Source organism: Excalfactoria chinensis, chromosome 8, assembly GCF_039878825.1.
Source record: "Excalfactoria chinensis isolate bCotChi1 chromosome 8, bCotChi1.hap2, whole genome shotgun sequence".
NCBI classification, from domain to species: Eukaryota; Metazoa; Chordata; class Aves; order Galliformes; family Phasianidae; genus Excalfactoria; species Excalfactoria chinensis.
This window is the reverse complement of record NC_092832.1, coordinates 2,467,881-2,495,323: the sequence shown is the minus strand read 5'-3', so window position 1 is coordinate 2,495,323 and position 27,443 is coordinate 2,467,881.

Genomic DNA, 27,443 nt, shown 5'->3' with positions numbered 1-27,443 from the left:
TAACAGACACTTGCTATGTTCACAACTCAGAAATGAATCCTTTAATATTTTTAGGTAAGACATTTTTTTCAGAAAAGGAAATATATTGGTTATCATTTTGTGAAACAAATGTAAAGAAAACAGGTGATCCTAGGATGAAAAGAATGACAATGTGACCTTAAGGACCACATTCTGTGACAAGAGCTGCTGCATTTCTATGCCCTCTTTGAGTTATGTATGCATAGTTATGAGAGAAGGGACACACAATAAATTTAGGGTGGAGAACAACATGAAAAACAAGAAGAGTTCTAATGGAATAAATTCTGTAGCTGGAGCTCTGCCTCTACATTTCCACTAGATTAGATGGAGAGGATGCAAGAACCTAAAGATCCTTGAATGTCTGTGGAAGTTCTCAAAGAAACCCATTATGAAGATGCTTACTCATCCTAATTTTGAGCTGCTTCATAACAAGCAATCTCATCAGAGGGTACAATCAAAAACTGCAGATGCACAAGCTTTAAGCAACATCGGTAGGACTGAAGTTAAATTATGCCCATATATTTTTCAAGTGTTCCCAAAACACTTAAAAAAATAACCAGAGTGCTAGGAATAAGAGAAGGGAAAAATGAGACCATGAATATGAGAGGAGGGTGCATAATGCTTAGAAAATTTGTATAGGGACCTTTGCTATCAAAACTATAAAGATGGAGGACTGCTATCCATTCCTGATCTCCACCTCCCTTGACCTGTCTGGACATGCTTTTTTTTGATGCAGCCTGGGATTTCAGCTTTCCTTGCACCTGTTTGCAGCACTGTTTCTGATAAAAGCCAGGATGCCATTGGCCTTCTTGGGTACCCGAGCACACTGCTGGCTCATGTTCAGATGAGTGTACACTAATAACCTCAGGCCCATTTCTTCTATACAGTCTTCCAGCCACTCTGCCCCAAGCCTGCAGCATTGCCTGGGGTTGTTGTTGCCCAAGTGCAGGACCCAAACTTCTTCCCATTGGCATCAGCCCAGTTATCCAGCCTGTTCAGATCCCTCTGTAGGGCCTTCCTACCTCCAGACACATCAACACATCCTGCCAACCTGTTGCCATCTGCAAAGTTACTGATGGTGCATTTATTGCCATCATCCAGATCAATAAAGATATTGAACAGGACAGGCTCCAGTGCTGACCTGTGGGAATTACCACTCATGACCAGCTGGCTGTCACTCCATTCATTGCCACTCTCTGGGCCCAGCCATTCTGCCAGTTTTTTACCCAGAAAAGAGTGCACCTATTTAATCTATGGGCTGCCAGCTTCTGCAGGAGAATACTGTGGGAACCAGTGTCAAAGGATTTGCTGAAGTCTGCGTAAGCTTCTTCAAGACTAGGTAGACTATGTCAGGCTTTTAAGTTTCATGATATTTCACTATTTCACTGGTTGTTTTACTGTACAAGAAAAGTGATAAGTTTCATAAATTTTTTTGAACAATTATGGGCTGCAAATCCTATCCTCCAATTCAAAGCAATCATATGATCTTCATTGTCAGTGTCCTGATTTGTGAGCCAGTTTCTGATGATTAATGAGGAATCAACATTAATCCCTTGTCTAAAATAGAAATACTTCCCTACAGATATTCTGGGTTTATTTTTTGTTTGATCTCTTGAGTAGAAAGCATTCTCTAAGAAAGAAAGCATTCACTTTTTTAAATAGAAAACTAACCACTCAGTATTTCCTCGTGCTGTATTTGATGCATATTTTATTTAAGAGTATCACTTTTTACTGAAGAAACAAGAACTTCTACAATGAAATGTTTGTTAGTCCCCTTCCTTTAAATATATATATATATATATATTTAGTCTCTTCCTGATATTTTTTATACTAGCTGAATGCAATCTGAACTTTGAAAATTCAGAGAATACTTTAAATACCTTTTGGTGCGAGTTAATTTCAGATCTCTGTTTATCTTAAATAGATATCATGGAATGATATTGAAAGCAACAGATACCTAGATCAACCCCTCCTTCCCAAAGCAGAGTCATGAATGTTGGGTTGCTCAGTGCCATGTCCATTATCATTTTGAATATTTCCAAGGACTGAAAATCTGTAACCCCTCTGCACAACTTGCTCCAATGTTCAGTCCTCCTCAAAATAAAGCAGCTTTTTCACTCCCATTTAGGCATTTAGACACAGCAGTTAAGATTCCCCCGAGCATTCTCTTCTCCAGGCTGAAAAGTGTCAGTTCTCTTAGACTGTTCTCACAGTGCTGCCACTTGATCACCCTTGTACACTTTTGCTGGACTTGCTCCAGTATGCCCTTTGTACCCGGGACCACAGGTCTGACACAGAACTCCAGATATTCTCTCATCTACAAGGAGCAGAGGGGAAAAAATTCCTTGTAGAGCAGCTCAGGATGCTGTTGGCCTTCTTCGACACAAGGGTTCGCTAATAGCTCATGCTTAACTCACTCTCCATCCCACTGTTTCTCTGTCCAGATACTTTCAAGCTGATCATCATCCAGTGTGTATTGGTACTTCGGGTTGTTCCTTCCCAAATGCAGAATAATGTGTTTTCCTCTGCTCAACTTTGTGAGATTGTATCTGATCATTTGTTGTGGTTTATCCTAGCAGGCAGCTGAGCACCACAAAGCCATTCATTCATTACCCCCCGCGGTGGAACTGGAAAGGGAATCAAGAGGATAAAAGGTAAAACATATGGGTTGAGATAAAGATAGATTAAAAGGATAGAAAGGGAAGGGAAAATAATAATAATGATAATGATAAAAGAATATACAGAACAAGTGATGCTCAGTGCAGTTTCTCACCACCCACCGACTGATGCACAACCAGTCCCCAAGCAGCACCTGCCTGCCTCCCTCACCCCATTCAGCTTCCATCAGTTTTATTCAACGTGACATCATATGGTATGAAGTATCCTTTTGGAAAATTTAGGTCAGCTGTCCTGTTTTTGTCCCCTCTCAGCTCCTTTTGCACCCCATACCCTCCTTGCTGACAGGGTAGTATAAGTAACGGCAAAGTATTTACCTTAGTATAAGCACTGTTCTGCTGAGCAACTAAATCAGTGTGTTATCATTATAAAGATATTAGGAGGTTGATGGCTTCCTGCCTCTTCTGCTTGATTTCTACTGCTGGGAGATGGAGAGCCCTTGTGCTAAGTAAGGTGTCCTTAAAGAGCTGCCATTGCTGATCTGGAATCAATAAGTAAATAAATCCATTGTTTCCCCTTGTTCACTCAGACAGACATTTTCCTGTAGAAGGCTCTCAAATCGATCAGATGATTTCCACTTCCTTAAACCTATGTTTATTAACTCACCAATCACATTCTTCTCCTCCATATGTTTGGTACTGGTTTCCAAGAAGGTTTTGCTCAGTCACCTTCCTAGGCATTGATGTGAGGCTGACAGGTATGTAGATCCTCCTTCTTAAAGATAGGAATGAAATCTCCTTTACTTCAGTCCTCAGGATCACCATCACCTTTCAAACCCTATCGAGAGTAGCTTTACAATAACACTAAGTTGCACTCTTAGCATCCATTTTATCAGGTCCTACAGACCTCTATATGTCCAATTTGTCTTAATGTTCTCCAGTCTGAGCCTCTTCCACCAAGTCTGAGTCTTTCTTGCTCCAGATTTTCTCTCTGGTCTCATGGGCCTGGGATTTATGAAAACTGGTCTGACCAGTTAAGACTATGCAAGAAGGCATGGAATACTTCAGCCTTTTCCATGTCCTTGTCACTAGGTGCCCTGCTCCATTCATCAGTGTGTCCACACTTTCCTTTAATTGCTGAAATACTTGTCGATTCTTTCCTTGTTTCCTTTCACAGCCTCCAGCCTCCACCAACAAACAAACAAACTCCAGATGAGCTCTGTCTTTCTTAATCCCATCACATCTGCATGCTTGGACAGAGTCCATGTATTCCATCTGACGCTGCTTCCACTTCTTGAATGTTGCCTTTTAATGTTTGAGTTTTATGAGGACCTCTGTTCATTGATGCAGGCCTTCTGCCACCTTCAATTGATTTCCTATTCATTGGGAAGGACTGCTCTTCAGTTTGGATTAGGCAATCCTTGAAAATCAACCAGCTGTCTCGGACACTTTTTCTCTGCTCAGTCATACCATATGTGATCCTTCCAAGCAGAAACCTTAACAGGGCAATGTCTTTTCCATGAAGTCCAGTGTTGTGATTCTGCTTTATGATTTTTCATTCCTCTCAGGATCCTGAACTCCACCACCTCAGGATCACTGAATCTAGAGCTGAACTTCACATCCATGACAGGTTCTTCATTTTCTGTAATTGTTGGTGTCTGCTGCCATTGATTCATTGATTACCTTTTATTATTTATAAGCATCCTGCCCTACAGTGTTGTTTCATCAGTAGATAACAGGATGGTTAAGATCCTCCATGAAGACAAACATGAGGCTTCTTACAGGTATCTGAAGACAATCTCATCTCCTTCATTCTGATCAGGTAGTTTCAGCTGGGCAGTTTCATCAGCTGGGCAGATGGGGATCTTTGCTCCCATCAGCAAATAATCACCTGCTGCTATGACTTCCTTGTTCTTTCTGGAGCTACTGAGTGGCTCAGACTCAGAGAGCATAGCTGCTTCATTTAACAGATCTCCTAGCCCCTCATTTGCTACAAGGACACTAAGATTAGTCTGCATATAGAGCAAGAACCTTCTCACTTTATCAGAAATCACAGGCTTCAAACCTTCACCATCATGGAAGTCTCAATTTCCTATGCTAATTATCATAGACTCTGCTTGTCCCTACAACACAGTACAGTTGGGTTGTGGACTGAATCTTCAACCTCTTTCCATTATTGTTTATGCTGCACGGTGTGCTGACCTCTTTCCCTCAACTCCTTCACATGGCAAATGAATCCTCCACCAGAAACCACCTCCTGCAGCTCCTATGCTCTTGCCCTAGCCTTGTTAAGAGACCTCAGACACCCAGCAGCTATATTTCCAGACATGGAATTCGGTATTCTCCCTCAAGAGCTCAGTCTAAGATCAGATTTCAGCTATGTCAGGGGTAGCAGTTCCAGTGGGTGCTGGGTATCATTTCCTGTAACAGATCATGACCATTGCTGAGCATATGGAAACTGTCTGCAGCAATTTGTGAATGCCCCCTGTGCACCTTTCTGAACAATCTGCTATACAAAATGGTAATATACAGACACAACATGACATGAACATAAACATAAGAAATGCATTACTGTTTTACAGTTCTGTGCATTGTTTTTTTTTTTTTTTTTTTTTTTTTTTTTTCCTAGGATCTCTTAAACAGTTTATTACCAAGGAGTAAATGATATTTTATTTAAGGGGCGGATGAATATCGTGACAGTTATGCCTTCTGTAAATATTACACGTACAAACATCTTTTATCACCAGAGTTTTTATATAAATGTGCAAAGGTGATTATTCCCAACATCTTATTATTGTCTTATGATATAATACATCTAACTATTGCATTAGTTGGCCACGGTGGGACAAAAACAAGTGAACAACAGCAACAAAGAAAATGCCACATAAGCTTCTTTGTTTTTTATTTTTTCGCATGAAGAAGCATGATATCCATGTTTCTTTCTTAGTTTTGGGGTCCACTTGGGGCTATTTTGGTGTTTTCTTACAACAGTCAGCTTCCTTCTCATTGATAATCAACTGAGTTCTGAAAATGACACACTAATGAAAGACAGCACTCACTGGTCAGAGCCTGCATGTGCAGGGAAATGCATGCCTTACTAAATCCATAACATTATATTACTAGAATACCCACCCAGCAAATAAAGGAAAGGCATGTTTATGGTTTTCTTTGTTTGCTTGTTTGTAATTTAGGAAATATTTATTCTCACAGCCTCTTTCTGGATAAAATGTCCAGCCTACAGACAGACATGTATGTGAGACAGTGAGTGAACAACTGGCTGAAGAGACAGGCCCTAAGGATTATGGTAAATAGGGTTGTGTGAGGCTGGTGACCACTCTGTAGTGGAGTTCTGCAGGACTTCATATTAGGACCAGTTCTCTACAGTGCTTTTGCAAATGATCTGAAGAGAGGACTCAAATGCATACTAAGTTTGCAAGTGATACTATATCAGGAGGAATTGTTGATTTGCTTCAGAGTAGACAGGCTTGGTAGAGAGAACTTAATAGATTGGATTACTGGGTAATCATCAACCACATGAAATTTAACAAGACCAAATACCAGAATCTGTAAGGTGCAAACCTGGATGTTTGTATATGATGGTGGGACAAGCGGCTGTAGTGCGGTCCTGCAAAAAGGGATCTGAGGGTTTTGGCTGATGGTAAGCCGAATAGGAGTCAAATATTGTGCCCTGGCAGCCAAAAGGGCCAACCATATCCTGGGACATGTGAAGCACAATCTAGCTAACTTGTCAGAAGATGCAATTGTTCTACTATCAGTCAGCTTTGGTGTGATCTCACCTTGAGTACTGTGTGCAGTTTTGGGCTCCACAACACAAGAAGGATATCGCCTAAAAGAAGCTGACAAACATGGTGGAAGGGAGACCATGCTTTATGAGGAAAATACAACCTTGAATTTCAGCATGATATTGTCCTTCAGTGACAACAGACATAAAACCCTCTATGATATGGTGAAATTATTTGAAAACCAATGGTGCTTAAAATAGGATCCACTAATATTACTCCAATTCTACCTCACAGAGTGTTGGGCAGCCTCTGCCACACTCCATGCTGGTAGTGGAACTGTGATATTTCAAGGCAGAATTTATGAGGTAAATGACACAGAAGATGAAGAAGTATTCAAAAGCTTCAAACCCATTTGCAAAAATATCTCACTTGGAGGTCAACATCAAAGGAAGCCGTTTTTATTTTTACATAAAAACAATACCTCCTTAAGGCTAACATGATGCAGTAGCAAGGGCACTGTTTCAGGAAAATTGTTCCCATTAAGACATCCACATGAACATAAGCAGTCACTATGAACATAAACATTACACAGTACAGAAGGTAGAACTGTCTCCAGACTGTATTTTTTAGAGCTAAGAACCAGAAAAAGTACCTTCAAAAGTGACTCTAAACTGCTCCTGGTTTTGTTTGCTGTTACTGTTGTTGTTGTTTTTAATTTGTTGTGAATCAGGCTTGATCTTCAGAAGAGTTGAGGTCTATTTGATTTCAGGAATATCTGCATAGGCTCAGTACTTGCTAAAGCACAACTAAAAAACTGCAAATCAGAACTTTTGAAGGATTTTAGCCTAAATATGTTAATCATTAAGGGTAGAAATTATTCTGCAGTGTTTTATTCTACATCTGTCTTCCTATCTTAAGTTTTTAATTTGGCATAAAGGGAAAATGTCAATCTTGCTAAGGGAATTCAGTGATGTGGACTATACATTTATGTACACAAACTTAGAGAAACGATGGTAATCTTCATAATAAAGGAAAGATGGTACCATAAATAAAGTATAATGGTAGGACAACTATTTTTTATTAGTAAACAAATATGATATGACAATATAATTGCTCGCTAGTCATTGTAAATGTGATAGATTAAATTGTGTAACCAGCAAATTTTACATGTTTGTATGCTAATCACTATGGTTAAGATCTGTCTAAACAATCAATATATACAATTATTTATATAAATAAAATAGATTTATTATATAGAAAGCATATTTGGTACTGTGGTTACAATTCCCTTTGATATTTGGAACTTTTGCAGCCTGCTTCTGCCAATCCGTACAGCTGAAATCTGTATTTGACAATGAAAGAACACAACAATATGGAGAATTTATGGTTAACTGAGACAGCAGCTAACAAGAGATGTAGCATAACAAGAGATGCAGTTATAGTCTTCACAGCTGCTACTTACAGATATTTTGTGTATTACAGAGTTCTGTATGTAATTCTGTATATAAAAATTCTATATGTAACACCAGTGTCATTTTTCCTGTGTTATTTTCCAGGGTTTCACAGTGTTAAGATGATCATGATTTTTAAGTGACTTTTCTGTCTCGTGCTGTAATTACAGGAATCAAACCTGACCTGAAACCTTTAGATCAGGACTGGTGTGTTAATGTATTCCAAAGGCCTGTAAGTCATTACAGTAAAAAAAACCAAACAAACAGAATCATCTGCCAACACACTGCTATGGAGTGCCTTACACCACTGCTGTCTTTAATATGTTCAGAATGAATAATTTTATCACATCACAACCATGCTTGTAGCTGCAATGAATTGTTTCGATGCCCTTGTCTTTTTCATGATGTGCAGATCAATATTGTTTCAGCAAGATAAGCTGTCTTCTATATTTAAAGACAGATATTCATATCATTAAAATAGTATAATGAGATAAATAAAAGTGAGTTCTTGAATTCATTAAATGGCTTTCACTTATAGGACCCCCAAAATATTTCACTCTACTGTACAGAATTATATTTAGACATATACATAAAAGTTTGATGGCTATTGTCAAAAGTGAATCATACAGAGAGTAAAATTAAAGTTCTGTCGAATTTCAGATTTAAGTGTAGCTTATGTCTCAAATGTTTCTTTATATGATCTTCTATCAGCATAATAAATTTGTATTTCTGAATGTTGAGTTTGAGCAAGATGGAAACAATCAGTGGAAGCATCTTCTAGATTTCACTTATATCTGAGAATGAAGCTTCCAATTCATCTTATTTTAAAGACTGATAAAAGTGGGTGAGCATATCACAGAAGCCTTACTTCTGAAAAGGCAGAAAGCACTCAGCCCACAAAAATTGGTTTAGTAGGAAGAAAAAAAAGACAACATTCTTAGCGAGATGTTCTGCATCAAAGTTGTGAGAAGTGGCGTAGTTTTTTCTTTTATGAAAGAATTAAATATATATATTTTTTAATTTTCATAAAAATAATGAGGATCAATGATCTATATCTGGTGCTGACTGACTGTCATATATTAATTAAAATATAACTGTACTGGCTATGTTGTCACATATAATTAGCTGATGATCCATAATGCAACCTTTGTATTACACACACAGGTAACATTATATAGAGAGTTCACAAATGTCTGTTTTCATTACATCTTCTGATATCGCCTGCTAAATCAGACTATTAAATGTTTCAGTGTAACTCAAGAGGTGCCATGGTTTTGTAATGTTGCTGTCAATATTCCACATCATAACATCATGTGCAGTATGGATCATTAAAAGGTTCATACTCCAGTTTCGTGGAATAACAACATCCCAAATACTCAGCTCTCAGACCCGTGACAAGAGGAAAATGTTTCAGACTACTTTTGTTCTGGAAATGGGACACTGGCAGCGGATAAAGGTTTCAAACTGGACAGTTTCCTGCCCTATGAATTAAAAATAATGTTTGTACTTCAAAAACATTAGTAATAAATTTTCATTTGTATTGGTCAGGAAAGACAGTCACACTTATCTAAGTGGAATGTAATGTGTTCCGTATGTATTAAGTAGAAAAGTACTACTGAAGGAGCACTGTTATCTCTTGTAATGAATACATTTTCCCAACCACTGAAGAGAAGAGTTAGGTGAATTTTGTCCTTTTTAAATGATCTTTGTGAAATAATGAACACGTTTCAAATTTCCTTGGATGTGTGTAAGACTACATATGCAAATGAAGAAAGAGATGTTATTTTCCTCTGAAAACTTTCATTACTTCTTAGTAGAGAATTTTCAGACAGACAATTTTACCATGCAAAAAATGATGAGCTATTCATTGTAATAACTGCAATGGGCTCTGCTATGTTATTGACGGGGGAAAATATAAACAGAGAATGCAATGTAGCAGAATATGAATAGGTTTGAAGTAATAACTTTCCCATGTATCTTTCATTACAGATGAAGTCTCTTTAAACAGTGACTACTTTTATTGGAAGAAGTGATTTCAGTTTTAAATTATTTTTTTTTTAATTTGATTTGTCATATTTGGTTACATCCATATTTTAATGCTATTATTATTATTATTATTATTATTATTATTATTATTATTATTATTATATTATTATTATTTTAACTAGGTCCATCTCCATATAGATACACATACCCTGTAATTAAGTAATCTCCATCTTTTAATTCAATGGATTCATTTCTCTAGGTACATCTCTGAAACCTGCTAAAGATCAATAAACCCTTAAGCGCTGCCTGAGACAGTCTGATAAAAGGCAGGTACAATATAAAAATAGAGATTTTTGTGTTTAGTTAATTTTCAAAGCAAAACAGACATTTGATAACCCAACCACTAGGCTTTCCAGTCAAGTGAAAGATGTACAGTTAGGGAAAGGAACAAGATTTTAATTCCATCCCACTCCACCACTTAGCCATTAACTCTGTGCAACAATTGGTTTTTAATGGTAAAGGCATAAAGAGAAAACCAAAATGTCTGTCATTTTCATGAATGTATCAGGACAAGCATCTCAACTGCACTTAAAGCTTGAAGACTAAGATATAGATTAAAACAATAGATTATGACAGTGAAACCTTAAGACTTACATTTTCAGCTTTTGAGGAGAAATACTGATTTGAAATATTGACATTGATTAAAGACAGGAGTTATACACAAATTCCTTTTAAAAGGGTAATAAGGAAGTCCAAGGTGACTGCAGACCTGTCAGTTTCACCTTTGTGCCCAAGAAGATTGTGGAGCATGTCTTCCTGGGAACTAAAGCACATGAAAAACAGAGATGTGACTGGAGACAGGCAACATGACTTTATTAGGGGCAACTCATGAGTGTCACTGTAATGCCATCTACCTGGGCTTGTGCAAAGCATTTTACAATGTCCTGCATGATGTCATTGTTTCTAAAGTGGAGAGACATGGATTTGACATATGGACCACTCAGCGGATAAGGAATTGGCAGGATGTTCATGCATCAGGAGTTTCAGTCGGCAGCTCAGTGTTCAGGTGTAGAACAGTAACAAGTGGTATTCTCAGGGATCAATACTGGGACCAACATTATTTAACATCTTTGTTGGTGATACTGACAGTGGGACAGAGTTCACCCTCACCAATTTCATGAATGATACCAAGCACTGTAGTGCAGCTGACACTCTGGAGGAAAGGGATAACATCCAGAAGGACCCTGATGGATGTGAGAGGTGGGTTTGTATGAATGCCATGCAGTTCAACAAGGCCAAGGGCAAGGTCCTTCGCCTGAGCCAGGGCAATCCCAAAACACAAATTCAGGTTGAGTGGAGAACCAACTGAGAGTAGCCCCACAGAGAAGAACTTGGGGGTGTTGTGCACTTGCAGCCTGTAGAGCCAACTGTATAGTCTGCTATGTCAAAAGAAGCATGGGTTGAAGTGAATTGTGCTAAACTCTGGGACTCCAAATGTGATAACAGCATGGATATGTTGGAGTGAGTCCAGAGGAGGGCCACGAAGATGCTTAGAGAGCTGAAGCATGTCTTCTATGAAGAAAGGCAGAGAGTTGGGATTGTTCATCCTGGAGAAGAGAAGGCTCAGTGAAGATCTTGTGGGCTTACAGTTACTGCTGGGGGCCAGTCAGGAAGATGGGCTGGGACTCTTTATCAGGGAGTAGTGATAGGACAGTGGGTACTGGTTTTAAACTAAAAGAGGGTAGATTTATATTTAAGTCTAGAAGAAATTCTGTACCATGAGTGTGGTGTGGCACTGGAAAACGTTGCCAAGAGAAGGTGTGAATGCCCCATCCTGGAATTTGGCCAGGTTAGATAAGGCTTTGAACAACTTGATCTCATTGAAAAGGTGTCAGACAGGGAAGACAAAGGGCTGGATTTAGAAGCTTTAAATTTCCTTCTAGCTCAACCTGTTCTACCACTAGCAGCGATTTTCAATGTAACAGTATTTTATACTGAATGTATTGAGTATATAAAACAAACTTTATTATGCAAGAAATAATAATCATGAGTTCTTATTACATTCTGGGATTAATATATGAAGAGAAGAGATAATTACTAAATGCCTTTGTGCTTTTCCGCATCATTTAAAATAAGAGTTTTTGAGTTTTGAATTGATTTTCACAATTCATCACAACATCTGCAAATAGGATCATTGTTCTCTAAAATAAAATTTACAGCTTCAGGAGACAAGACAGTTCTATGCTTAACTTTTGCTGCATTTTAAAATGTGGTGAGAGCTGTTTTGAAATATACACACATACACCAAAAATACACTTTTATAGAAATATACATGTATTGATCACACTAATGAACTTCATTTATATTGCAAAAAATTGGCAGCATTTATTTATTCAATGTTGTAGTAAGTTTTACATTTCACCGTAGAAAATCTTTTGTCCCTGAGGAGTTTATTGAAACAGATAGCAGAACATTTAAGAACTAACACCCGCTTAATCAAGGATAAAACATTCATGTTATCCCCCTAAGACTGAATCCCCATTCAGCCTTTCTTGTTTATTACGTAACAAGCTAAACAAAGACTTTAAAACACAACAGGTAGTAACTCCCTGACCTGGATTAACACAGTAAGATTGAATTTTAAACAGTTGCCCTTAATCTGCATTTAGCTTGTGGTTTGTTCCTTATTTTTATTTTTTTTTTTTCAGTGCAAACCAACCCAATTCTGTTGAAGACTGATACTGGCTGAAGATTTTCCATTACACCTGACAAAAGACAAAAGCAGTGGTCAACATACTGGGCCTCTGAGTTGTGGTCACAGTAATAGGTATGCAAATTGCAACAACTCTAAAAGCATGAACATAAATCCCCAAAGATATGAATAGTGTTAAGGCCTAAAAATGACATCCATAAATGTATTCACCAGACATCAGCAAAAGCAGAAAGCAAGAATCATAGAATCATAGAATTACCCAGGTTGGAAAAGACCTTGAAGATATCAAGTCCAACCGCAGCCTAACCAGTACCCCATCTCTAAAAAAACCTCTGCTCAATCATATCCCTGAGTACCACATCCAAATGGCTCTTGAACACATCCAGGGATGGCGATTCAACCACCTCCCTGGGGAGCCTATTCCAGTACCTAACTACCCTAACTACCCTTTCTGTAAAGAAGTTCTTCCTGATATCCAACCTAAACTTGCCCTGGCGCAACTTTAGGCCATTTCCCCTCGTCCTTTCACATGTCACTAGTGAGAAGAGACCTGCCCCACTCTCACTGTAAGAATTATATTCAGTCACTGAGAATCTGGTGGAACACCTGGGTACTAAGAAAAAAAATAATAATTAGTCAAATGGAGAAATCTGAAAGAAATTCAAAATCAATTGAAAAATCTGAAAAATTAAAAAGAAAAAAAAGAGTTATCAAAATGGTCAGCTCAAAGATTAAAATTAGAGCATGAAAAGAAATCTGTTGCAATCTAAAAACTACAAACTGCAGCAATCCACAGACTGAGCTGCTCTTGTGAATTCTTTTTACCTTGAATCTTGACTCACATCATTTACTAATTCACTGCCTTGCAGAAACACATTTCTTACAGTAAAAACATACCCAGAGACAAGTCATTTTTTTACCAGCAACTTATGACTCAAGCATCCAAGTGCATTATTAGTTGTTTGTTTGATCCCAAAAGTGCCTCCGGGTCTTCATTGCTTTCTCAGGATGCCATATATATAAAAGAAATTCAAGGCTCACTGAGAAAGCTAGAACAGATGTACATCATTAATTACAGCAGTGCTTGCAAGGAGGAGACCTAGATCCTACTCCTTCCTCTGAAGACTGTTTACAAGCAAAAAGACATATGTAAAATGTGGGAACTGGATGAGAAAAGGAAATTCACTTATAAATGCTTTATCTCAAACTAGACAGTCAGCAAAGGAATAGTGTTTTGGCTGTACCTGTTTCTCTCTTGAAATGTGCAAATATCTCTATCCAAAATAAACGTCCTTCACATTTCCCATCCCAGTAAGACAATACACTGTAAAGAGCAGAGTGCATTTACAGTATTTCAGCTGGTAGTGGAAAGGAGATAGAAAAGCTGTGTCCTTCATTATTTATCTTCATTTTAAACTTATTCCTCCCTACAGCTTGGGATTTAATGACAAACTATGACTTAGTGATAAACATGCTATTAAAGCACAAAAAAAATGGTACAGAGGGAGACACATAGTCATTATGATGAACATGCAGATGTTTTCTGCTTATAATATAGTATGAACTGCCATTAGGCACTCCTAATTATAGCTTGTATACTGACGTTCATGTGATTCTAGCCATTAACCTTCAACTGAATTACCAGCTTTTGCACAAGGTACATTGTCAGTGCAGTGCTCTGTGTTTATTTGAGAGCACTACTATGCACAACAAAAAAGGATCTTTAGAAATGTAGCTCATGGCATTTAGTTTTTAAAAATAAAACAATTAGAAAGAAACAAGAATAAGGGAAAGAAAAAGAACAGAAGGGAAAAAAAAAGAGAGAGAAAATGAAAAAAAAAGAGGAAGATTCAGTGCTAACCTGAGCACATTTTTTAGCCGTTTATAAGTAGAAACAAAATAAAACCAAGATTGTTGCACCAGTCATAAGGAGCTTTTGAAGAATGCATTTGCTCAGACTGGACAAAATAACGAAGAAGACTGCAGGAACAATTTAACTATTTCAAATAGGGTATGTTACTGCAATGTATAGTTAAGTTCAAAGGTAATTTTAACAGAAGGGAAAACTGCACAGTGTAGTCCAGGAGTACATCATTTAACAAATAAGCACCACTAGTTTGATTATTGTCAAACTGCTTATTCTAAGACAGTGATCAACATTCATAAAAACCTGAAGTGCGGGAGGAAATTTCCTGAGTCCAGGAACTTCCCAGTGGTGTGTAGTGGTAGGGCAAGGAGCAGTGGCCAAAAACTGGAACATAGGAAGTTCTACACAAATATGCAGATGAGGCCCATATGGTCCCATGGACTTTTGACAGTGCAGGTGGAGTAGCAGTTCAGTAACTGTTTCCTCCTGAATTTTGGGAGGCAGGGGCATGTGGGGGGGTGTTATTCTGCTCCCCATCCTGGTCTTCCAGCTCAGATGCATTAGCATACAATAAAGATCTGAGATTCTCCTTCGTCCTCCTTTTGTTTTTAATGTCTTTGTAAGAAATTTTTATGTTATCTTTTACAACAGTGGCCGGATTAACTTCTAGTTGGGCTTTTATTTTTTTGATTTTCTCTCTCCATACCCTAGTAACATCCTTGTACTCTCCTGAAGTTGCCTGCTTCTTCTTCCAAAGGTGTTAAACTCCGCTCCCCTAAATCCCCCCCTTTTTTTCCAAGCAAAAACTTCCTGTTCAGCCAGGTCAGTCTTCCCTTCTCACCTTACAGCACAGTGGGACAACCTGGGTAAGTGTTGGGTAAGCTGAATTCTTCACAAGAACAACACTAAGCCATCATGTGACTTCTGCCAGCTGCTTAAAGAATACTTCATCCACCTCTTCAGCCTGGTTAGCTGATCTATAACAGACTCCCCAGGATGTTAGCCTTGTTGGCCTTCCTCTTGATCCTTACCCATAAGGAATCAACTCTATAATTACCAGCGTTGAGCTCTACAGCAACCAAACACTCCCTAGTATTGACAGTCACCTCACTGCTACTCCTTCCTTGTCTATACCTTATGAGAAGCTTATATACCTCCATCACAGCATTCCAGTCACGTGAGAGATCCCATCATGACGGTGATTAAGTTCTAGTTTTTCGGCTGCACAGTGGCTTCTAGCTCCACCTGTTTGTTGCCTGTGATGCATGCATTGGTGCAGATATACTTCTTCTGAGCTATTGGTCTCACCCTCTCCAACTCTAGCATGCTACACATAGGCTCAACTCTAGCAAGCTTGATTTTATCCTCTTTGCCACCAAGCCTAGTTTAAAGTCCTCTCAATGAGCTCCACCAAATCCTGGGCTAGAATCATTTCTTCCCTTTGATACAAGTGAATCTCATATGCCATCAGCAGGCCTGGTGCTATACAAACTGCTCCAGAAATAAATGGCAAGTCATACAAATGAGCCTGCTTAAACATTTAGAACTGTTCTGTTCATTAAAAGCAAAAAGTGCCAAAATAGTTTAAAAAAAAAAAATAAATATGCAATTTTTCAAGAATGTATTTAAAATCTAAGATGAATTTCAATGTTGATGTGAAAGGAATAAATTACCATCAGCAATAGAACTATTTTGAAAGAAACATCCTTCAGTAAAATTCTGAGTCACTTTTATGTTACAGATACACCTGGGCTGTATTTCTATGTGCTTTGGTAGCTTGGTATCATGTGAAAACAAAGCGAAAATAAAACAAAAAAAAAAAAAGCAAGCAAAACAAAGAATCAAAACACCCTGTTGCCTTTACTGTTGTTCATCTGTACTTTGTTTCTCTTATTCTAAATCTCACATCTAACATAAATCCCACTCAATATGAATGACTCTGATTATGCTTATTTAACAACTGGCAAATAAAAATAACTTTCTGAACAGTGTCGTGCACATGCTGGTAATTTCCACAGAACAATGCATTTGACAAAAATCTACACACATACCCCCACTCCCATTTTACATGGGAAAACAACATTCACTTAACAGCATTCTTGTACTGTCATTATTACAACAAAGACTGTCTAAATTAAATGTACTAAGTATCCAGCAGTATGAAGACATGATGGTATGGAGTAACTGAAAAGTTTTGAGCTACAATTATTGTTATTATAATTTTTTAATGTCAAATGCATTAAACTGTCCAGTATTAGTTGGTCCATTTTTGTTGTTTAACCTGTCAGGCAGCTAAACATCACAAAGGATGTTTGTTCATTCCCCACCCTCCCAGCAGGATGGGAGAGAGAACTGAGAAAACGAATAGAACTTGTAGGATGAGATAAAAAATATTTACTGAGATAGAAAAGGAAAGGAGAAATAATAGCTCCTCCAAAAGTAATGCCTCTGGTTTTATTATGTTGACCCATGACGTCAGGGATGGATGTAGGTGGGATGGCAGTAGAGGTTGAACATTCTGCCAGTATCCTGTTATATTCTGTTGCTTTGTGACAAATGGCAGGAGAGGAGCAGTTTGACAAAATGGCATCTGACGTGAAAGTACGTGTAAATCACCTGAAATCCTGAACTGAATTCCTCCATGCAGGAAAAATGGCACCCATTGACATTCATTGACATTTGCTGAATGTTGATGGAGACCAAAGAGTGGATGTGAGTGCAGTGAGGAGTGGCTGGTGCATTTCAGCAGTGGTGACAGTGATGTGAAAGACAAAACATGTACTGTATGTCTATGCATAACTGTCACATCATAAAATGAAGAGCATCTTGATCAACTCATCCATATGGATGGGCAGATTATGACCAGGGAACTGTGCATGGAGCTGAATTTTGGCTTCAAGGTGTTGGAAACAATGGTGGAAATGTTGGAATATTGTGAAGTTCTCACTTGGCGTCTCCCAGGAATGCTCACACAGGAACAGAAAGAAAGAATACCATATGCCAGTTTTTCAGGACCTACTGAACAAATACGAGGTGACATTTTCCTGGATTGCATACCTGTGATAAGATTTGCTGTCATCACTGTGACCTGGGGTCATAATGGCAGTCCGTGAAGAGGCAGCATGGGAATTCTCCACTGATGAAAAGATGGTTGTAGCAACTATAGATTAGTGGTGCACTGAGCATCCTGATGCTGAATGAAAATCCTTGTAGTGAAAATTAAAATAGATGATATAAAGAGGATCCTTAAAACTGAAACTGTGTTTTCAGGTTAAGCACTCCCCAGAGCTGAATGAAGTGAAAAGGTCATTTCTCCACAAGGAGAGTTTGACCTTTAACACATGCAAAATAGTATAAATTTTCTTAAGAAGCAAATGTACAGCAAAAGCAGAACATAATGAAATCCAAGCTGTTTTTTAGAGTGCTTTTTCTGTTCATTCGTTTGTTTATGTGGGTTTTCTATTTGCTGGTTTTGTGTGATTTCTTTCAACACTTAGATTGTCAAAGTCAAAAGTTACAATGATGTTTGTGTTATTTCTTTGATAACTCATTTGGTTTTATTTTTTTATAGTTATAGGTCAATTGCAAACATCTAACCATTTGAACTTCTGAAGTATTGTTTATATTCATCTGTTCGATGAATTGAGTAGTCATTTCATAGATCTTCAACTAAGTAATATTGAATGTCACTTAAATGTTCAATCTTGTCATGGTTTGATGATTTTTGGTTACTGGTATTCTACATCATAACATCATGTAGTGCACTGGGAGTTAAAGTGTTAATGCTCCAGTTCCAGGCACCTGCCAGGAGGAGAAGAACAACATTCCCCAGGGGACTTTGGTCAGAGAGGAGATATAACTCCTGGCAAGGTCACCTGATTGGGCTTTTCATCTTGGCGCTCCTCTCCTTCACCTCTCCGCTGCTCGTCCCGAGTGTGTGCATCACTTCAGTATCAGTGTAAGGCCTTCAGCTGTTTGAACAGTCTCTCTCTCATTATATTTGTTAGCTTTGATTCTAATTATATTGTATTATAGTGTGTTATCTTGCATTCCAATACCATATTTAGTAAAATAGTTTGTTTTTCCTCAGATCGTTGCCGCTGTTTTTAATTATTTTGGGGTCTCCTGTTTCCCTTTACTGGAGGCGTGGATTTTGTGAAATCCCCCCATCCCACTAGTCATGGAACTAGGCAGGACCAGTCCGTAAACCATTGGCAAATCTCACCACAATTATTACATGTTTCTTTCCTTGGCAACAAAACTGGAAAAATACAACTAATTTATTCTTTACTGTGCAAAGTCCTACATTCATATTGTCACTTCCATTTAATGAGCACTACTATTGGCACAAGAAGGAAAAGGACAGCATTAAATATGGATTTTTTTATATATTTATTTTATACATTATTTATATAATTATTTATATATTTGATTATTTTTGATGTGTTATTGGCAGCAGACAAAAGACTTATTTTGGACCCCATCATCAGGGATCAACATAAAACAAAAAATGGGAAAAAAGCTCGACGTTCTAGCAATGTGCACTTGTAGCCCAGAAACCCAACTGTATCCTGGCCATGTCAGAAGATGTGTGGCGGACAGGAGTGGGAGGTGACTGTCCTCCTCCATGCTGGGTGAGCCCCCAACAGAAGTACTGTGTCCAGGCCTGGGGCACGCAGCACAAGTAAAACGCAGAGCTGTTGGAGTAGATACAGAGAAGGGCCATGGAGATGATCAAAGGGCTGGAGTATCTGTGCTGTGAAAAAAGGTTGAGAGAGCTGGTCTTGTTCAGCCAGGAGAAGAGATCATTGTGACGTTTTAGGAGTTGAGGGGAACTTATAATCAAGGTGGAGAGTGACTTTTTACATGATCTATTAGTGATGGGAAAAGGGGGAACAGGTTTGAACTAATTGAGGGTTCATTTAAGCTAGATATTAGGAGGAAGTTCTTTAATCAAATAGTTCTGAGGCACTGGAACAAGTTGCCAAGAGAAGCTTTTGATGTAGGTGTTCAAGGTCAAGTTGGATATGACCACTGGCAACTTAATATAAAGGGTGACAACCTGTCACTCCTCTTCTGATGCAGCCTAGAATGCTGTTGGCCTTTTGGGCTGTAAATACACACTGTTGGCTCGTGTTAAGTTTTTCATCAGTCAGGATCCCCAAGTCTTTCTCAGTAGAGCTACTCTCAAGGTGTTCTCCAGTCTGTAGGCATATCTGAGATTGCCCAACCCACGCAGAAGACCTTGCACTTAGCCTTGTTGAACCTTGTTAGCTTCACAGGAACCTATCTTTTGAGCTTATCCCTTTCTTCTGTCATAGCATCTGCACCACTTAGCTTGGTTTGATCAGTAAACTAACAATATATTTACATATGGATTACTTAGATTTTACTCAATAATGTGATTTATGCCATTATTTATTTATTTATTTATTTATTTTTTCTGCAAAGGAAAAGTGCATTACAGTACCAAGTACAGAGGAACAATCACTTCCCTAGTTCTGCTTGCCACAGAGTATAGCTGAGGTATAGCTGAGAATAGAATAGAGAATAGAGAATAGAATAGAGAAAAGAATATAGCTGAGTATAGCTGAGGTAGACCAATATTTCGTTGGTCTTCTTGGTCACCTGGGCACATTTTTGGCTCATGTTCAGCCAGCTGTCAACAAAAACCCCTGAACTCTTTCTGTCAAGTAACTTTCCAGCTACACTTCCTTAAGTCTATACCTCTGCTTGGAGTTTTTATGACACAAGTACAGGACTCAAGCTTTTAACCATGTGGAATGCCATAAAAGTGAATGTTGCCTGTCAATCTAGCCTATCCAGAATCCTCTGCAAAGTCTTCCCATTTTCAAGCATTTCAACACCCTAACCAATTTGGTGTTGTCTGCAAAACATTGGCCTTGATCCCCTCATCAATATAATTGATAAAAATATTAAAAATCTTGACCCCAATACTGAGCTCTTGGGAATACTACTTGTGAGTTGATCACTCCACATCTTCACAGGTACCTTTGTATAGACTTATTTTTAGTCAATAATAATGTAAACCAGTGAACTTCAACAAACCAAAGTCAATATTGCTTTTTTTCTTAGTGCATTTATAATACTTTTTTTTTCTTTTTTTTTAATTATTTTTCAACACTGCACAGAAGCTTGTCAATGCTGCTTTTGTATCACTGGCATGGAACAAGTGTTTCTGAAATCTCAAGCGAAGCACTTCTCTCCAAAATTGATCTTGTGAAAGGTCTAGGTCTTGCTGGAATTTATAATCTCTGATTGAATGTTATTACAGTGAAACTCAGGAAGAATCATAATCAATAAGTCATATAAACTGCTTTGCACATACTTCAGTAGAAGACAGACTAATTAAAAATATAGATGCTATACAAGTCACTATTGGAAAGAAATTATAATGAAACATTGGTTTTACTTTTCAGAAACCTAGTATTTGTTCATTTAATATAAATTCTATAATGCAGTATCACTTGTTCTTTGACAAGTAATTTCAGGAAGGACACAGATATATTTTCTGCTGTTAAATCTCATTTTGTAAGAGAGAGAGATAGTGGCAGAGAGAGAAATGCAGTCAAACTGTAGCCTCAAATGTTAACGATATTGTTGTTATTAAAAACTAAAATAACTAAATTACTACTATGAACACGTAATGACCTGCTTCTTGTATTGTTCTGTTAGCTGTTTAAGTTCCTTTAGGACCTAGGAATTTTATTTATTCATTATTTAGGAAAGAACTCTTCCATATACATTCAATTCATTTCAATGCAAATTCTGTTCTTAGAACTTGTAAAAATATCTTGAAAAAATTAAAAAATAAAAAAAAAGCCAACACAAAACACCAACAACACTGCAAAACAGTGGATGTCAAAATTTGCTTAAAAAACACAGAAAAGTTTCTTCAAATGAATTATTATTATTATTATTATTATTATTTTCAAACTCAGCACCTTAGAAAGATATATAGTTTAGCCAATTTAGAGAAATAATTCAATGCCACTGAGAATCAAAGGGTATCAGAATCCATCCCCCTGCTGGGTGTCAGCCCTACTGATACTCCTGGATTCATTTTTGAAGGAAAATGTAGTTCGGCATGAATGAAGCCTGTTTTAATGGTAGTCAGTGATGAGAAGCATAATCATAGAAGATTCATGCTTTACAGTTCAGCTACTAAGATCTCTGAGAAAACTGAAGTAGCATAGTCTTCCTTCACAGAAATTTTCATCCTGTATCCGTTCAAATACATGAAACTAGAGGATGCTGCTGCCTTACACCAGTAGGAACAGTAATCCAAACATAATTGTATCTGCCCTGTTAATGATTTCCTTGTATTTATGTCTAGGATTTGATGATAGTCCCTATATCATTCCTGATGTCATAAACAGACACACACAGTGAAATGATATACACTGGGGAGAAAAAATCTAACAAAACCCCAACAAACTTAGAGGCTGAAAGCTGTAGATTGGGAGACAATTTCATCCTTTTTCTTTTTAGCTTACAGCTACGTTCACTACAAAAATTAGGAGCTCTTTGTGTACAGTGTTTCTACTTGGAAGACACACAGCTACAGCTTTCTACCTTTCTCCTTTCAGCCGACTGTTTGATAATGGAAGAGTGTGGAACATACGATAATGGAACATATGAGTGGTTTCATGTTTCACCATCTATGACTTTGAATGAATTATTTTATTGTCTATGACTGCGATCACACGAAACACAAAAATTGAAGCCTGTTCCTAGTAAAACACATGGAGTTCTGATATGAAGGTATACATTTATTTATATATTAAAATGACGTGGTCTTAGATGAGAGACGATACAGTTATTTTCAAAGACCTTCAGAAGCCACAAATATGGAGCAAAATTCTATAGCTGAATCACAGTCTTGTCTGACTGAGAAACAAGACCTCTGCCACCACGCAAAAATAAAATCATGGAGAAAAAAAAAAGTCATAATTTAAAAGTTTTGCTTTTTTTGTGTGCTCATCCTGTACACACTCAGTGTGGTTTGTTAAAAATTGATGACCTCAACTGCATATAAAAGTTGGATAATTGCTTAATCTTTTCTTAAATCGTTTGGCAAATGAAGGTATGTGAAAACACATTGTATGCGAAAAAATAGGGATTACTATAGAAGAATTTGCACTGCCTTATATGCTGTCAGATGCACAACTCCATTAGTTCATTCTCATCACTCTGCATTTAGGGTCTGTATCACAGCAAGCTAACTAAAAAAGCCACTTGGAGAGCCATTTCACCCATTCATCTTGTTTTCACCAAGTATATTCAGCTAGAAAAGTTGTACTGAAAATGTTGTTCTTTCCATGAGAACTGTGAGAAGCAGTGAATTCACTGCTTAATGATTTCCGGGGTGTAAAATACATAGGAATGTAGTAACTTTGTGGACAAGAATTTTTGCAGAAAATTAAGCTGACCTATCAGACACGGCTGATTAAACTCTTTCTTGAAGGCAGCTCTACTACAGTCTAAACTTATATCTAAAGAAGTACTGTGTGGTAACTTCTCATAATAACAAGACAAAGCAGCCTCGCATTAATTGGTCAGGAAAATGCCAGAAGCCTATTACCGCTTTTCCTAAGTTATTTTCGCTTATTTACTTTAAGCACATAAAAGTCCATCCAGTGTTCTAGCAGCAACTACACCACTAAAGGAAGGTGACAGTGCTTACACAGAATTGTGCCATGATATATCCTCCTACAAGGAGCTTGATAGGGAGTTGTGCTCTTTGATAACGTCCTAATGCAACTTACAGAAGGCTTTTAGATGAGTAAATCTGATTCCTATGAGCTTCTTTACTGTAACTGCCATTTAATTAAGGTTGCCCAATTATAGGCTAAATCAAATCCTAATCAGCCTGACATTTTTTGAGGGTGAATATTTTGCTTCCACTTCCATTAGATCACAGAGGGAAATGTGATATTTGCTAAACCTGTGCCCAAGAAGACAGACACCACAGGGACCACAGTTTTGCACAATTTTCCCCACACTTCAGAATCTCATGCAGTTAGCTGTTGGGATTTCCTGGTCGCTCCAGGAACAGAGAGAGGAAGTTGAAGAAACAAAATGGGAATTTAGATTCTTATGGACATAAAGGTAAAAATATGCTTGTTAATTGTTTCCACAAAATGGTTTCTGAAGTATAAGGATGATGGTATTGGTAAGTATATATTATATAAATGATAAGTATAATTTGTAGTTATCACTGTTGTCTTATGACATCTTTTATATATAAATAGCAGACTGGGCTCAAGGCCAATGTGGCATAAGTTAATATTATACAATAGCTGAGACAACCAACAATGACCTTAAAGCAACCCTCAGAGTTGATGAACAGCAAAAGAAGTCATGTGAAAATGGGAACACAAGTAAACTGCCTCTAGCTTCTGCACGTAGCTGCAACATAACTTGCTTGTGAGAAACTGCCCTGCAGCTGTAGCCAAGTATCCTTATTTTCTTGCCTATCCTGATATAGGATTCTTTATTGTCTCCTGCTGTTACATATGGCTAAAGAACTAAGGGGACGGTTTACCAGATGGCTGCCCTTGGAAATGTGTCTCTCTATTAAACTGATGACTAACTTGCCTCCACCATATTTTCTTCACAGAAGGGCCATCACTTTTGCATAACTGAGATTTTACATAAACAAATCTTTTAATCAAGTAAGTAATCAACAAAACGGCTGGCAACTATTAAATGTGTATAACACTGATAACAAATAACAAACAGATTTGTTTCCATATACTCTAGTCAGGTCTGTCTCAACCTTTTGAGCACCATGTTAGTCATCAAAAAGGACAGTTCCAGTTTAACCTGGCAGGCAGCTAAGCATCCCACAGCACTTCCCACTAACAGTGGGATGCAAGAGAGAATTGGAGAAAGTAAAATTCAATGGTAAAGAAAAATACAGTTGATTGGGAAAGAATGTTGGGAAAACAAGCAAGAAAGCAAGCAGTCAATACAGTAGATGAGTGATGCACTACAGAATTGCTTATCAAATGCTCATCCAGCTCTTGAGTAACAGAAGTCCTCCCTGTCAACTTTCCCAGTTTTAATGCTCAACATGATGATGTATGGTTTAGAATAGCTCTCTGGACACTTTGGATGAGCTGTCCTGGTTCTGTCCTCTCCCAGCTCCTTGTGCACCCCCAGCCTCTACGTTACAGGGCAACATGAGAAACAGACTACTCCTTGACTTCTTCTAAGTACTGCTCAGCTACAACTCAAACATCAGTGAGTTACCAACATCATTCTCATCCAAAATCTAAAGAACAGCACCATATCAGTTACTGTGAAGAAAATTAACCCCTTCTAAGCCAACAGTGAATTGAATTATGCGAGTAATAGCTTTATTCTTGTAAAATGGGATACATTTATAAGAACTCATTCTAAAAATTTAATCAATTTAGTCCATGCAAAACATTTAGATTTCACACCAGATGAAAGTAATATTACACACAAAACTGTAAATATGCTACAAGTGCAATGTTTAGTAGTTGTTTTATATAGTTTAGTATTACCTGTTATGTTACATTATGTTAGACCGTGGCGTAATTCTCATTCCTTGCAATCAAAAATTAAATAGCAAGAAAAGTAATTTCTGTCAGAAATACTTAAAATGCTATAAAGGAGCTGGAGGTCTTCTATGTGTTTATGTGTGGATCAAGTCATTGCTCAGCTTTTTTACTCATTAGCAAGATAATGACTTTCTTTATCCAACTTCTCCCCGTTCTCCATTAACAGAAAAAGAAGCACGGTTCAGAAACATTCCTGTAAGTATCTAAACTAACATTAACACACTGAAGTTACGTATTTAGGACCAGAATTATGAAAGCCAGGCAGGTAGGATATACAGTTGTAAATATACACATTACATTCTTAAACACCAGAAGACATTCAGCCAGTCAAATTGGATTCCACAGTGAAATATGAGAAAGGTTCCTCACTGCCTACCTACTGCACATGAACACAAATCATTTTACAGAAATACTGTTTTCTAATTCAGAATGCAGACATAGCACAACTTTCAAACAAACTTTCAATGTTGTTTGGCCTATCTTTGAATTTTAGGGAGCACTGAACAACTGCTGTAACAGCTAAAAGGTTCAGAAAAATATAGTGCAACAATGCCAGCAGCTGGAATGAGTGAGAGTCCATACACAAGCTGCTTTCCACAGCTCCTGATGCCGCGAGCTGACGATCACCAAGCCTGGAGGTTTGATCCTCCTCTCGCGGTGGTGAATGAGCCATAAGCACAGTCATAGGCTCGGGGTCTGCAAGCTTTGCTTCGAGTTGCCAAGCTCCGACAGCTTCCACTACAGCGCCTTTTTGTTGTGCAAATTCCTTAGTAGTGGAATTCAGAGTTCGCATTTTCGATGGCTAGCTGTTGAAGTACAAGAGCTCCCGCCTGCTCATTATCAATGTGTTTTTTTCAGCGAGTTCTTAAGCCTATCCAGAAATGTCATATACGGTTCTTGGGACTGTTGCTTAATACTAACACAAGACTGACTTTGCTTTCCAGCCTCTGGTACAGCCCGGTGGGCACTCATCGCCAGAAGTTAAACTTGCTGTAACCCCTCCGCAGCAATTAGCACCTGCAAAGCTGGGGTGGAGTAATCTCCTTCTCCCATCAAGGCATTCACATCTACAGCCCAAGGCGGGTTTCTCTGCGGCAGCAACAAGTTTTCAGTTGCCTGAATCTGTGCCAACCCCCTCCATTTCGATTCCCACACCGTGTCATGCAGGACACTATACAACAAAGCCTCGCACTGCGGCTCTTGTCCCGGGGCCATAATGACAAAGCCCTCAACATATCCGTGCCTCCAGCTTTCCTGGCCTCCCCCGGCATAAAAGCCCACGTATCGTGCACATCGGGGAGAAACAGATCCGGCTTTTCCTTCAGGTCAATCGGTCCCGAATCAAAAGGGTCGTCAGGAGGACCCTCCCCGGCGGTGGTAATGAAGGAGCTGATGGCTCAGCGGGTGAGCCCGACGAAAAGCCAGCAGTTCCTTCATCCTCGGATAAATCGGGGGCAGCCAATGATGAGACTGTATGAGTTTTTAAGGCTTCACAATTTTTTCTCAGTGTTTTTAGCAACCCGGACACCATCCCATCACCTCTAGTGGATGCGTCCCACAATTTTACAAAGTCGTTTTTTGGTTCAGATGTCATTTTGTTCCCCATGCTATGCAAACACTTACCTTTGTCCAGCCAAGGGCAATCAGCTAGGGACGCTAACACTTCTCTCAGTCTTACGCTTCTTTCAGCAAGATAGTGTCTCTTCCAGCCTGTTTCTCTGTAGGGCTTCTTTCAGCCCGTCTTTGTCAGTACTTCTTTCAGCCCTCTTTTTGGCCAGGGCTTCTTTCAGCCCTCTTTTAAGACAGAACCTCTCTTCATTCAGCCCGGTTTCTTGCCGGTCTACCTTCCGTGTCCCTGTTCGGGAGCCATCTGTGGCAAGAGGGCTCCGAGCTCTCCTATGCGTGCAGCTAGAGGCGCAGACACCCCCACTGGTGCAGAACGAAGCACGAAGGACCTTAATTGTAGGCATTTACAGCCTTTTAGAGCCGTGCAACAGCAGCTGGTTACATGTAGAAGGCAGGCGTCTTGTGTGTGTTTAGGTATGGCTCAAGTAATTGCTAAACTTTTTTTTTGCAATTAGAAAGATAATGACTTTTATTATCCCACACTTTTACTTCCTTTAGAAAGTGCTAAATAGTATTGAATCATGTTTGATAGGCACAAGTCAGACCCCAGCCCAGAGCAGTGAGCTCTATCTCTTTGTCTTTGGTAGGATCAGGCCATACCTTTTTAAAACACTTTGTCAGCATTTTAGGATTCCACGCTTTTTCTCGATTCAGAAATGACTTCAAGTATCAGCACTATTTGAGTACCTTAGCGGTCTTTGAGTGACATAGAAATGACTTAAAAGACTTGCACTTATCATTAGTTGTGAATGAAGATGTACATCCTGTACACAGCAACTAGGCTTATGTAGCTCAGATTGCTTCAGAAGCT